Source organism: Lactuca sativa, chromosome 1, assembly GCF_002870075.4.
Source record: "Lactuca sativa cultivar Salinas chromosome 1, Lsat_Salinas_v11, whole genome shotgun sequence".
Lineage (NCBI taxonomy): Eukaryota > Viridiplantae > Streptophyta > Magnoliopsida > Asterales > Asteraceae > Lactuca > Lactuca sativa.
Window position 1 is genome coordinate 11,383,652 of NC_056623.2, and position 12,721 is coordinate 11,396,372.

General features: G+C 33.7%; 1 long non-coding RNA gene across 6 annotated transcripts; it reads left to right on the forward strand.

The window, feature by feature from the left end:
- Positions 1-1,740: 1,740 nt before the first annotated feature.
- LOC111904140 (uncharacterized) lies at positions 1,741-6,961 on the forward strand. 6 transcript variants are annotated; one of them, XR_008230322.1, is made up of 7 exons: positions 1,741-2,370; positions 2,568-2,672; positions 2,876-4,745; positions 5,394-5,478; positions 5,561-5,686; positions 6,095-6,162; positions 6,256-6,368. It is a non-coding gene; the product is annotated as an uncharacterized LOC111904140 (long non-coding RNA). The 6 variants fall into 6 exon arrangements; XR_008230323.1 differs by having other exon boundaries at positions 5,591-5,686; XR_006187332.2 differs by lacking the exon at positions 2,876-4,745 and adding an exon at positions 6,453-6,961 and having other exon boundaries at positions 1,759-2,370; positions 6,256-6,367.
- Positions 6,962-12,721: the final 5,760 nt, after the last annotated feature.

The following is a 12,721-nucleotide window of genomic DNA, read 5'->3' on the forward strand; positions in this document are numbered from 1 at the left end:
CTCCATTCACGCCGGCTGCTATTTTGAAACTATGGTGTGTTTCTTTGAGTCACTGATGGGTGTAAAAAAGTATTGGGATCCTTTAAATATTGTGTGATAAGGTAAATAAATGTTTATCATAATTTAAGATATAAGTACAACTACAATATAATTATGGGACAAAGGTCAGAAATCACCATCGAATCAGTTAAAGTATGTGTTTGCTTGAAGGGTTATGAAAGGATAAAACAGTTCGTTTTGCATGAATTAATTCCCACTTCTCCACCCGAATGAGCGAAGGAGATGAGGTGAATTCATGAAAGTCTTCGACTCAAACCAAAAATTTCGAATTCAATAAACTCCGATTAGAAGACTACGACAATTTTGCCAATTAACAAAAATGGTATGTTCAATTTTGTCGCAGCTTGTGTCCGAAATCCGTCACAATTAATATTTACTGACAAACTTCGGGTATTTGAGGGGTTTGGTTGGGCCTAAGAGAGTTTAAGTGGGCTGATCCGTAACAAATAAAAAATATCTATTTAAATTGCATTACACAATAAAAATATAGCAAAATATATTTAATGTTTGTTTAGTACAAACCGGTAAGTCACATGAAAAATATATATATAGATGCTCCGTTAGGTAATAAATGATTGCCTTGTTGTACCATGCTTTTATTTTCAAAGCAGTTCAAATTTTAGTTGTTAATTTTCTTAAAAAGGTAATTCTCACTGTAAATTAATTAATTATACATGCATGCAAGCTTTCTAGTGTACTGTTTCAACATTACATAGTGTTAAACAACGGACATATATGTGGATGAAGAAACATAAAGCTAATTCAAATGTAAAATAGATTGATATATTTATATCATATTTAATTACATGTATACATAATTAAATATTGGTACAATCACGCAAAACCAAAGGTTTGCATTTGGTTACAGACAAAGAAGCTGGAATCAAATCGAACACACACTTAACACACATATGAAAAATAGTTAAAAGAAACCTCTGCAGCTAATTAATAGTGCAACTTCTTTATGATCATGCATGTATCATCTACCATCAAGAACCATGATCACCGGGATTTATCTTATTCTTGTTCTTGATACAACTTGTTGCAGTCGACGCAATCGCCTTAACCATCATAGTTGACACATGCTTCTTCTTTGCTGGGATGACAGTGGCCTTTGATGTCTGTCCACCACTCATGTTTGACCCATACTTCTGTTGCTGGTTATCACCCATTAGTTTCTCCTATTGTTTGATATGTTTTTTCAGCCTCTAAATGTACTTGTAATGATTCAAAGTTTGTGATGAGAAATAAGAGTACTAATCAGGTCTATTATATATATATAGTGTTCCAGGAGGTTCCCAAAACCCTTATTTCCGCGTGTGTGCCTGCATCGCAATGTGTGGGAACTTAATTAGAAATATACTTGAAATTTATTTGTTGAGGTGTGGCTTGGTGTGTTTAAGTTTGTGATACATCATAATAATAGTTTTGTTTGAAGATGAGCTAGAGTTTCGAGCAGATTACGGATATATCATTAGATCGACTTATTATTATTATTATTATTATTATTATTATTATTATTATTATTATTATTATTATTATATATAAAGAAATGACTATTCTTAAGAATAATGAACATTCTAATTTTTTGGCAAAACTGGTCTTTCTTTTATATTAATTTTGTTATAGGGCAATTTATGTCATTTTTTTCATTCTTTGTGGACACATGTTCCTCACATACTCTCATCACCGCTTTTCCGTTCAATCACTCTTCGATTGCTATTATTGTATTCCACTTTTTATGCTACCGGTTAGTTTAACCCTCCACCAATCTATATTTTGTCTTCTACCTTCCAGTTCCTTCCACCGCTTCCATTTTCGTCTCCTAAACTGAGTCGCCCTTACAGTTTCTCACCGTCTCCACAACGCCACTGTTCCATCGCTACCTGCTCCTTTAATACACCGACTGACTCCTTGCTTCGTTCTTTAAAGAACCCAAACGCCTTACTTCGTTCTTTATTACACTACCACTTCTTTCCACCGCTTCCATTCTTATGATCCATTTTTGTTCCTCCTGCTTACTAACCCTACTGACCCTCGACCATACTGATTTTGTTCCTCCTTCATCAAAGCACTTCCCTATACCACCTTTTAAAACCATCGATTAAGGATGCCGAAATCGGAGACGACGATCGACACGCGTACACATCCGCATCGTTTTCTCCGGACGTTAGCTCATATTCTATTGCCTATGCTCCATCTTCGGCCTTCTCAGTTTTTGAATTGATTAGAGGTTGTCGTCTTGTGAAGATCCATAAACGACCAACAATGGAACATTTTTTGAAGCAAGGTGGCCTCCGTTGACTTTAGGTTTGTATACTTTTCCCTAATCATACGAGAGATAGAAAACTTGGCTCTAATCGTTTTTTCTAGACGTTAAGCACATGTAATTTTGCCTATATTTTCTATTTACCTTGTGAATTGTAGTTTAATCACATAGATAGGAAACTTCGATTTGGTGATTTCTTTTACCAATCTGTAATTCTTTCAACAATTGTTTTTGGTAGATGGGAAGATGCAAATCTTATGTATCGAGAAGGGTTGAAGAAGGAGAAGAATCGACATTGAGACTTCAGTGGTGGACGCTGTGAATTGAAGACATAAACAAACAAGTATTTTTCCATCTAAGTCAAATTTTTATGCCATAAAACTAGTGATTTGAATTTTGGGATTAATAGGTTCAGATGTTTACATATTTTCAGAGCTTAAACATGTCGGATGAATTTAAATTGGATTTCTGTGATGGACTTATATCTATTTGTGAAATTTCTTTGCTTTTAGAGACTTGTATAAGTGATCATTGTTCCATTTACAGGATCGTATTTCTAGATTAAATGATGAAAACACTTCCTTGAAGAAAAACCTCGATGCATCTAGAAGTGAGGGTTTGGAAGTCTTGGGCAAATAGCCCAAACGGGTCTGTAACACACTAAATTTTTCATTTTTAAAAACACAATCTCACAATTTGAAAAACACAATTGTATAAGTTGTTCAAAACACAAGACAACAAAGTGTTTGGTAATATCCCAGAATCCTCAAAAACATAATCTCTATATTGTGTGTACAATCAAGTCTGTGCCTTCACGCGATCCTGAGAGGTACCTGAAACACATATCACACAACACGGTAAGCACGAAGTTAAGTAAGTTCCCCAAAATACCACATACACAAACAATAAGCCTCTCATGGCTATAGCTGAGCATGGACCCTCCAGTCATGCGTCTCAGTGAGGACCCTCCGGTCTCACGGCTCGGTATGGACCCTCCGGTCATGTGTCTCAGTGAAGACCCTCCGGTCTCACATGTCGGGTTGGACCCTCTAGTCTTGTATCTTAATGAAGACCCTCCAATCTCACAACATGGGTTGGACCCTCCAGTCCGGTATCTCGGTTTGGACCCTCCAGTCGTAACTCAGTAAGGCATAGAATAATATACAGCATAAATCACAAAGACAAAATGCATAATATCACATAACTCAGTATAAGCACATAAGACCCGCTGATCGATAACTCAAATAAGACCCTCCGGTCACACAATATTACCACTCAGGTAAGTATAGTGAGAAGACTCACCTTGTAGAGTAAAGCAATATATCCTACACTCGAATTGCTGGTCTGGACTCCACCCTCCTTAGCCTCCAAAATCCACAGCTTGACCAAAACCCTAAAGTCAATGGAAGTCAACAGTCAAAGCTAACCCAACTCGTCGAGTGCAACTCATCTACACGTCGATTTCCTCAGTACTCAATAAACCATGAAAACCCGAGTCAACTCGCCGAGTTGCTAGCCAACTCGTCGAGTCCATGTAGAGTCTAGAAGATCGGGGAAAACCCTAGCCACTCGTCAAGTTGTGCCACCAACTCTTCGAGTTCACTCTAAATCCAAAAATAGGAAAACCCGACTCGACTCGTCGAGTTCTTCATACATTACACATTTAACTCATTCCATTCGATTCCAATGCTCCAAACTCTAGATCCAACCTCCTAGGATGAAGTTACCACGTAAAGTTGCTAACTTTATGATCATGCAAGGCCTCACAAGGCTAAAACACCCAATACTAAGCTCAAGAAGGAGGTTAGGACATGAAGACGGGTTAAAGCTTCATAAATCTTGAATCTTTAAGCCTAAAGGCCCTAGTAGTGTCCAGATCTAAGGTCTCACAGCTCCATAGCATGCTCACAACCATTAATGACTCAAGGAGAAGCTAGAAAGGGCCATAAACTCCCTAATGGAGAGATCTAACAAAGAAGAAGTCAAGGTATTAAATTTTTACCTTCAAATGACTGCTACCACTGAGATGATGTCGGATCCAAAGACTCATTCTTGTTCCAAGCTTCTTCTCTTCAAGAAATGCACCAAAAACCCACCCACTATTAGCTCTAAACACTCTCAAATGGAAGGTACTCAATTAGGGTTTGTCTCAGGGTGGTAAAGTGATGAGGGAGGCAGGGTAAAGGAGTTAAAGCCCTTTAAATAGGGTGCAAGCCCGAATAATTAGGGTTTCATTAAACAGACTCAACTCGCCGAGTCCAATCCTCCGACTCGACGAGTAGACTTCATATCCCGCGTATCCTGCTCAACTCCTACACGACGAGTTGGGACCAACCAACTCGTCGAGTAGGTCCTCTAATGCGAATCAACTTCTCAAATTTCTCATTCAGGAAATCGGGGTGTTACAGGGTCAAAGGTAACTTTATGAATTATGATTATTTACTTCTTTGTTTTCTTTAAAGTTTGGAATGCTATTTTGGCTGCATGCAAGGCATGTAATTTTTATACATTATGGATTTAGAGATTTTTGCATAGCATCTGCGTATGTTGGTTGTTCAATTTATATATTTGAAGTGAAGTTCAAGTGCATAAATAGGGCTAAGCCTCAGATTATGCCTAGAATGCTTTTATAAGGATTGTTGATTTTTTCATAGATTTCTTAGAGATTTTGCTTTGATTTAGACACCATGGTTTAATGTTTATTTCAAAGGTTAGTGTTTACAGTTAGGTTAGGGTTTCACTACCACACAACCTGACATAATTTACACCATTATCATGTCATTAAAAAAAATATAAAATAAAAGCCCGAATCAGAATTTTCACTAGTTATGCACAACCATCTATGGATTGATCTTTTTAGGAAACGTGTTGAACATTTCTTTCTTGTTTAAATAAAAATCTGAATCAGAATTTTCACCGGTTTTACACCATTATGTTGTTATCATCATCTACAAATAAAATACTCCAAACAGGTGAGACCCTATGGAATCACTTGTGACTACTTTCAAGATGCATCTTTCGGTAATCTTTTTTTTCTTTTTCCGTATTTTTATCATTTATGCAGTGCCTAACGATCTCCCCTTTGCAAATCAAAGAGGGGTGGGCTCAAGGATACTTATCCAGATGATATACTTGCCCCAGTTTTGAAGGTAAATGCTTTCAACTTGTGTTTTATTGTCCGTTTGAAAAATCTTGTACAACTTTTACATCGTTTTGTTGTAATTTCTCAAGCATTGATAGAAAAAACAAATATTAATCCAGCTGAAGTTGGAGACACTGTTGTTGGATCAGTATTGGGACCAGCCTCCCAAAGAGCAAGTGAATGTAGGATGGCTTCTTTCTATGTTGGCTTTCCCGGTATGAATGGAATTCAGGATTCCATTGCATGTTTTGTTTCCAAACAGACAGAATTCAATTTTGTCATGTTCTTTTAAACTCCATGTTTGATGATAGAAGGAATCAAATATCATTTTTCTTTATTAAAAGACCAAAATACCCTCATACTCTAATAAGTCCTTTTACATGATTGTCCGATAAATATAATGACTTACCTATTTTTTATTTTTAGAAACTGTGCCAATTAGGACCGTCAACAGACAGTGTTCCTCAGGTCTTCAGGCAATAGCTGATGTAGCTACAGCTATTAAAGCTGGATTCTATGAGATCGATGAATATCTTTTTTTCAATTATTTTTTATTATACTTAACAAATTAATATTACACCATTTTTCTGCTTTGTTTATGAATTGATTTTATATATAAATAGGTATTTATGATGGGCTTGCATCTATAACCACCAATCCTATGGCTTCGGAAGGATTTGTTAATCCAAAAGTATAACATTTTTCTCCCTCTTTGTTAATAATAATGATAAAAAAGTTTCCATTTGGACTGTTTTGAACATCTCTTGTGTTTTATTTGCATCAGGTGAAAACCATGGCACAAGCCCAAGATTGTCTTCTTCCAATGCGAATCACATCAGAAAATGTCGTCCAACGCTTCAAAGTAACAAGACAGGAACAAGATTAGGCTACAGTGAGTTAAGTTAATTTATTATGTTTTTTTCTATTAAATAAAAATTTCTTTTAATTTATTTATTTATTTATTTATTTGATAATGAATAGGTCGAGTCCCATAGAAAGGCTGCTGCTACAACTATTGTTGGAAGATTCAAGGACGAGATCATTCCAATTCCAACCAAAGTGAAAAATGAGAAATGAAGACGTCTTCCACTATTACACTTTTTGTATTTCCTTTTTCTTTTTATTTTTTTTTTCTAATTTAAATGTTTTATTTGGAGAAAATATTGTTGACCCGAAAACAGGGGATAAGACACCTGTTACAATTTCTATTAATGATGGGATCTATTCGGTCCAGATTTCCCACATCTAGAAACAACATTTTATAAACAATTGACCAAAAAAAGTTCACACATCCAAACCCCGAATGATGGGATCCGTTCAATCCAGATTTCCCACATGTAGAAACAACATTTTATAAACAATTGACCGAAAAAAGTTCACACATCCAAACCACACAATGCGAGGTCACTCATCTAGTTGTTATTATTATTATTATTATTATTATTATTCTCCCTTTTTATTGAAATTTTCTTAACTATCTTTATTGTTCTTGTAGTCAAGGTGTCGGTCCCTAAGAAAGTTCTTAACAGGTTGGACGAAAGTCCTAAGACCATCTCCAACTCACTCTCAGTTTTTCCCCAACAATGGAGTTAAAAAATGGGTAAATAGTGTTTCATCTTAAATCCTACTCTATTTTTTATCTCATTTTTATCCCCAAAAAGTATATTCCTAATATATTCCATTTTCCAACGTATATAGATTGTCAATCGTATCCCTTCTACTAATTTGGTTTTAACAAATATATAATCCATATTTTTTTCAATACAATAATATTAAATAAATAAGATTATATTTATAACATCTAATTATAAGCTTTTGTAAAATATGTTATCTTATTTTAAAATTTCAATATGTATTTAAATTTTCATATGAATTTGATAAACAAAAAATAAACTTTATATTTATAATTAATTAATATAATTTAATATATAATACAATATTAAAAGTATTAAATAACATATTTAAATTATAATTAGTAGATAAAATAAACTAATAATGTATAAATTTATAAAAAGATGGACTAAAACTGACAACTCAAAGTTCATTCCTATTTTGGGAGAAATGAATAGTATAACACCATGTTTGGTGTTATATTATTCATTTCCCCTAAAATAGGGGAATAAATGGGGTAGGGTTAGAGAGGAATGGGAGAAGAAAATAGGAGTGGGTTAGAGATGCTCTAAAAGAATATTTTAAAGAAGAAACCAAAAGAAGTCCCAACAACACATTTAACTATAATATGCTTCTATCTATTAGTAAAAGAATAATTAACATCTTTATATCCACGCGTAGGTAGCGACGTGATTTACAACTTTTGTTTAGACTCCGTCGGCTAATTTTGAATTTATTTTTAAACTTATATTTTAACAGACTTAGACAGTTAAAGTCCATTAACAATTCATAACTTTGTTATCTGGCGTCCGTTTTCGACTGTCTTTATATCATTGAGCTCTTATTAACGAGATCTTCAATTCTCGTTTAGGTTGTGTCAGCTAAAAATCGATCAATCTAAAATTCGATTTCCGGGTTGTATACTACTATGCAAAATCTTAGAAAAAAATCATAACTTCCTCAAACGAAGTCAGATTTGGACGTTCTCTATATGCTCGATCTCGATTTAACATATATTATAACTTTCATTTAGATCGCTAAGGCTAAAAAGTAGTTTATTAAAAATTCACTTTGTACGATACGCGGCGTCGTGCTGGTTTTGTCGAAAAACTTCGACGAGCCATAACTTCTTCGTTTTAAGTCAGATTTCAGCGTACTTTATATGTATGGAATCCTTTTGACATATACTATACTTTGGTTAAGACTATTTATTCTAAATAATATTCTATCAAAAAGTCAATTTTAGTGCTTATTATATCTAAATTGACTAGCCCAAATTTGCGGGTGTTACAAAAGTGGTGCACCAAATCCTTCTAGATGGCACATCTTCATCATGGATGGCGCACCTTCACACCAAATGGTGCATCATTTCTTCATGGCTCATCAAGGATGCTTCATTCCCTTCTCAAGCGCTTCGTTCCCTTCATATGTGCTTCCTTCCCCCTTTTAGATGATTTATCCCTTTGTCTCATGCTCCATTCTTTTCTCATATGATCCATTCCCTTCTTAGATTAATCGCTCCTTTGTCGCATGCTACATTGAAATCCAAGTGCTCCATTGAGTTCCAAGTGCTCCATTGAACCCAAATGTTCCATGAGAATGCTCCAAGTGCTCCATTCTCATTTAACAGAAGATATGAATTTTTTGAAGATAGAGTTGTTGGGAATTATTAGCATGAAATACATAATAACTAGGTAGTGGAAATAATCAAAGATTTACCTAAGTGTACATGCACCCTATGATCTAGGTTTTACTAATTATAGCAACATACATTCGAATTGAACTAAGAGAAGGATAAAACACTTACCTTTTGATCCTTAGATCATATGATCAACAACCTTGCAATGGATATAGAGTCTAAAGTAGAGCTCCTCTAATGTAGTCAGACCCAAGACTCCACAAGAAAAATAAGGAAAATTTTATTAGGGTTTATTCCAAAAATCCATAAACCTAGAGAGGGGTTATGATTTTTGTATATGGAGAAGATAAAGAAAGGGGAGAATGAAAATTAGAGGCTCCAAAAGTTTTCTAGGGTTTAATCCCAATCCATTTATTTATAGGCAGCAGATAAATCCTTTAGGGTTTCAAACTCTTAAGGATTATCCTTACCTTATCTGAAACCTGTCATATCCTTATCCAAGGACATACAAAAATCGTCTATATCAATTCTCTAGGAGCTTTTAGAATATTCTAATTAATCTCTTGGATTAATTAATATTCAAGCCCTTTAATTAATTACCAAAATAATTTCAAATTAATTTATTAATTCCTTAATAAATTAATTAACAACTTATTTTCTCCATTACCTTAATGTTATTTGTGTCATGAGGCCAACCCAAAAGGACCTTGTTATTATTTAGAAATATTACGAACTAATTAATGATATTGGACACTATTTACAACAAGAGTTTGTAGAAGACTCAAGTGAAAGATATGGATAAGATTGCATAGAATCAAGATTGTCACAGAAGTATCCACGTTTTTATGGGATTGTGTTACTTGAATTTAGATTAGTATTTATTTAATTATAATCATCGCTTGTACGTACTTTTGTTAGATCATTATTAAGATATTTAAGTGAGAAACCAAGATAGAGTTTAAATAGTTAGCTTACTGTGAGGTGTATATTAGTTTATTCAGTTTCAAAGTAATGCTTGTGTGTATGTGTTTTTTTTTTTTTTTTTTTGTGATTGCAATATCTGATACCAACAAAAACAATCATGCTCACTCACATGACATTTATCATTGTGTTTTCCATTGATGATTTAGGGATGAATCTATTTTCTTAATAATGCTAATTGCTTTATAGTGGAATAATATATGAATGTTCTAGATTAACATTATCTAAGTTAGATAGATGTGAGGTCTGGTCTTTGAGGGATAACATTGTTGAGTTATCTAAAAGTTTCCTAAAGAAGGATTGTCAAAGACTAGAATAAACATAATGGTAAGAATTGAACTATAGATATGATATGTGTGATACTTTTTCTAGTTCTACTACAAAACCTGGTTAATTCGATTACTTTAGCTCACTACCCACAAAGTAGATCCAATTAGTATTCCTTATGAAAGGTTCATGTTTTCAAACACCACGTCTGATACATATCATATCTAACCTCCCTAATTTAAATATCAAAGTTCTCATATATTCCATTTTCCAACTTTTTGGTACAAGAACCCATGTCTTAAACCAAAAACATAATTTTTGGTAACGACAAACAATTCCAGTTAAATGTTACAAACATACTACCCTTCCTCTTCATCTAAAAAATTTCACCCGCTTCCCTTATTTAGTTTAAAACTTGACCTATGTGAAGGTTTGTATTATGATCGGATATACTTCAAGTATGAACAAGAAACGTAAAACTAATCTAAACGAAATAATCAACAGAAAGTAAATAACACAGAGGTACTCCAAATGTTCATTTCACCAAAAAAAGAGGTTTTGTCTTCACCGCAAAGATGGGGTTTGTCACAAAGACAATTGACACAAAGTCACGAGCTAGCACACGACCTCTCTACATTAGGGTGTGTCCTAATGTAGTATATATACTAATCTATACATTTATATCTCTTGATTGACGGGATTGTATCTAATCTATACTAAGAATAGATATTATCATAAAGATACGGGATATGATCTATTATATATATATATATATATATATATATATATATATATATATATATATATATATATATATATATATATATAATAACTACCCATTATACAAAAGATTTCAATAGAACAACTGTAAGTTGACGTTGTTGAACTTGTAGAGCTGGCGTTGGCACTGTTGACTCGTAGACGCTGACGCTGATGGATCAGCATGTTATGTGTTTGACTCATCAGATCATAAGGTGTGACCTTATATTATGTATGTTTTCTTTTTATTGATGATAACATCCCATTTTATTTTGATCCTTTTGGTTTTACTATGAAGGTCCACCCAACAAGGACACCACTCATGAGATGCAACAGCACACCGAAGATCTCTCTCCCCTTCTGGCTTTCAAGCTTGGTTAACTTGGCTCTTGTTTCCAAAAGCATTCAATACATCTTCATAATCATCTTGATCAAATAATTCTCTCATCTTGACTTGCCATAAAGAAAAACACGCATCATGATCTAGCAGCGGGAGATCATACTTTATCCGGCTCGTATATAGCAACAACTTTGTTGTGATGCGAGCACATAGGAATGTGGGCATGTATGTTTGTATCATATCTTTACTCGAGAAGGTGATACCTTAACTACTTGTTTTCAACGAATACAAAGAAAGTGAAGGATGAAATTTAGGGGTCGTAGAACTCAAAGATTTTAGGGAGTTAGGAGTGTGGACATCTGCAAAAATGATTATTAATAACTACTTAGTTATTTATATATAACGTATGAACTGCTTGGTAAGATGCAAAACTTCTTATTCCTTCTTTTCTAGACCTTATTACATTAAAATTTAGTTCAATACTTTGCTAACTATTTGGTGTTATCATCACCTTCTAGGTCATGATCAATCTAATGAAGACCCATCATTTATAGCAGCTTAATGGTAGAAAAATAAAGTCCTCTTGTTGTCTTCATTATGACAAATGATAATGGAGATTTAACATCTTAAATATTATTACTTCTATTCTCTTTCTTTTGTCGGGTGTCGACTAATCATAAAATGATGCACTTTTGCAAACTAGATCTAAACAATCGCTTTCTTTAATTCCCCCTCATCTTGACCTTTTTTTGATCCATGACATGCTTCAAAGTTCAACCCGTATTCTTCTGAACCTTTGCTGTAACAATCAATGGTACAGCTTCTTTAATTATGCTTCAACTCAGATCATTGACATGCCATGGCTGTATGAAATCAGGATCTCGGATCAATTAATGTCCGAACATACCTTTTTCATTTTATTCTATTTAGAAGGGGGTTAATTGTTTAGGGTAATTAAAGGTGGCATTTTTTATTTGATTTGTGTTCTTTTTCTTAGGGTTTTTCCATTCCAGTTTTCTTATCGTGTACACCACCATGTGCACTTTTCCTTTTTAATGATATCTTTGTCATGCGGATAGATATATAAAAATAAAAGTAAAAACAAGAACATAAGCAGTTTGTCTAGTTAAGCCAGAAGCAATTTAATTTATTAATCAAATCAAATTAATATAAAACTTGTTTATTAACACGAGGCCCATGATTTGATTACCAAGCAAGTAATTTGGTTGTTGCTAGTGAATTCGAGTTGTTCTTTAAGTATGTATATGGACGCCTCTTTCAGTTGATTTGTCATTGACTCATGTCATAGAAAGGTTACGAACATTTAATAAATTACAAAGCACCGTAATGATCAAATTAATATCGATGGCTATGTTGCAATTATAATTAAATTAAAATAAGAACATTTTAATTTAGAGGTCAAACTGTCACAGAAGTCAAACAATAACGTGTAATAAACCAAGAATGTTTCAACTGCACAGAAAAAACTTTTGAACGAATCAATAAAGTTTCCTTGGTAAGGCCGTGAAGAGTAAAAACAAATTTATGTTTTCGGTAAAAAAAAATAAAAATAAAATATAATTTAACCCCACTAGGCTTCTGAGTTTTTCATACTCCATCTAAAACAAATTGTATTTAGATTTTAAGAAGAAA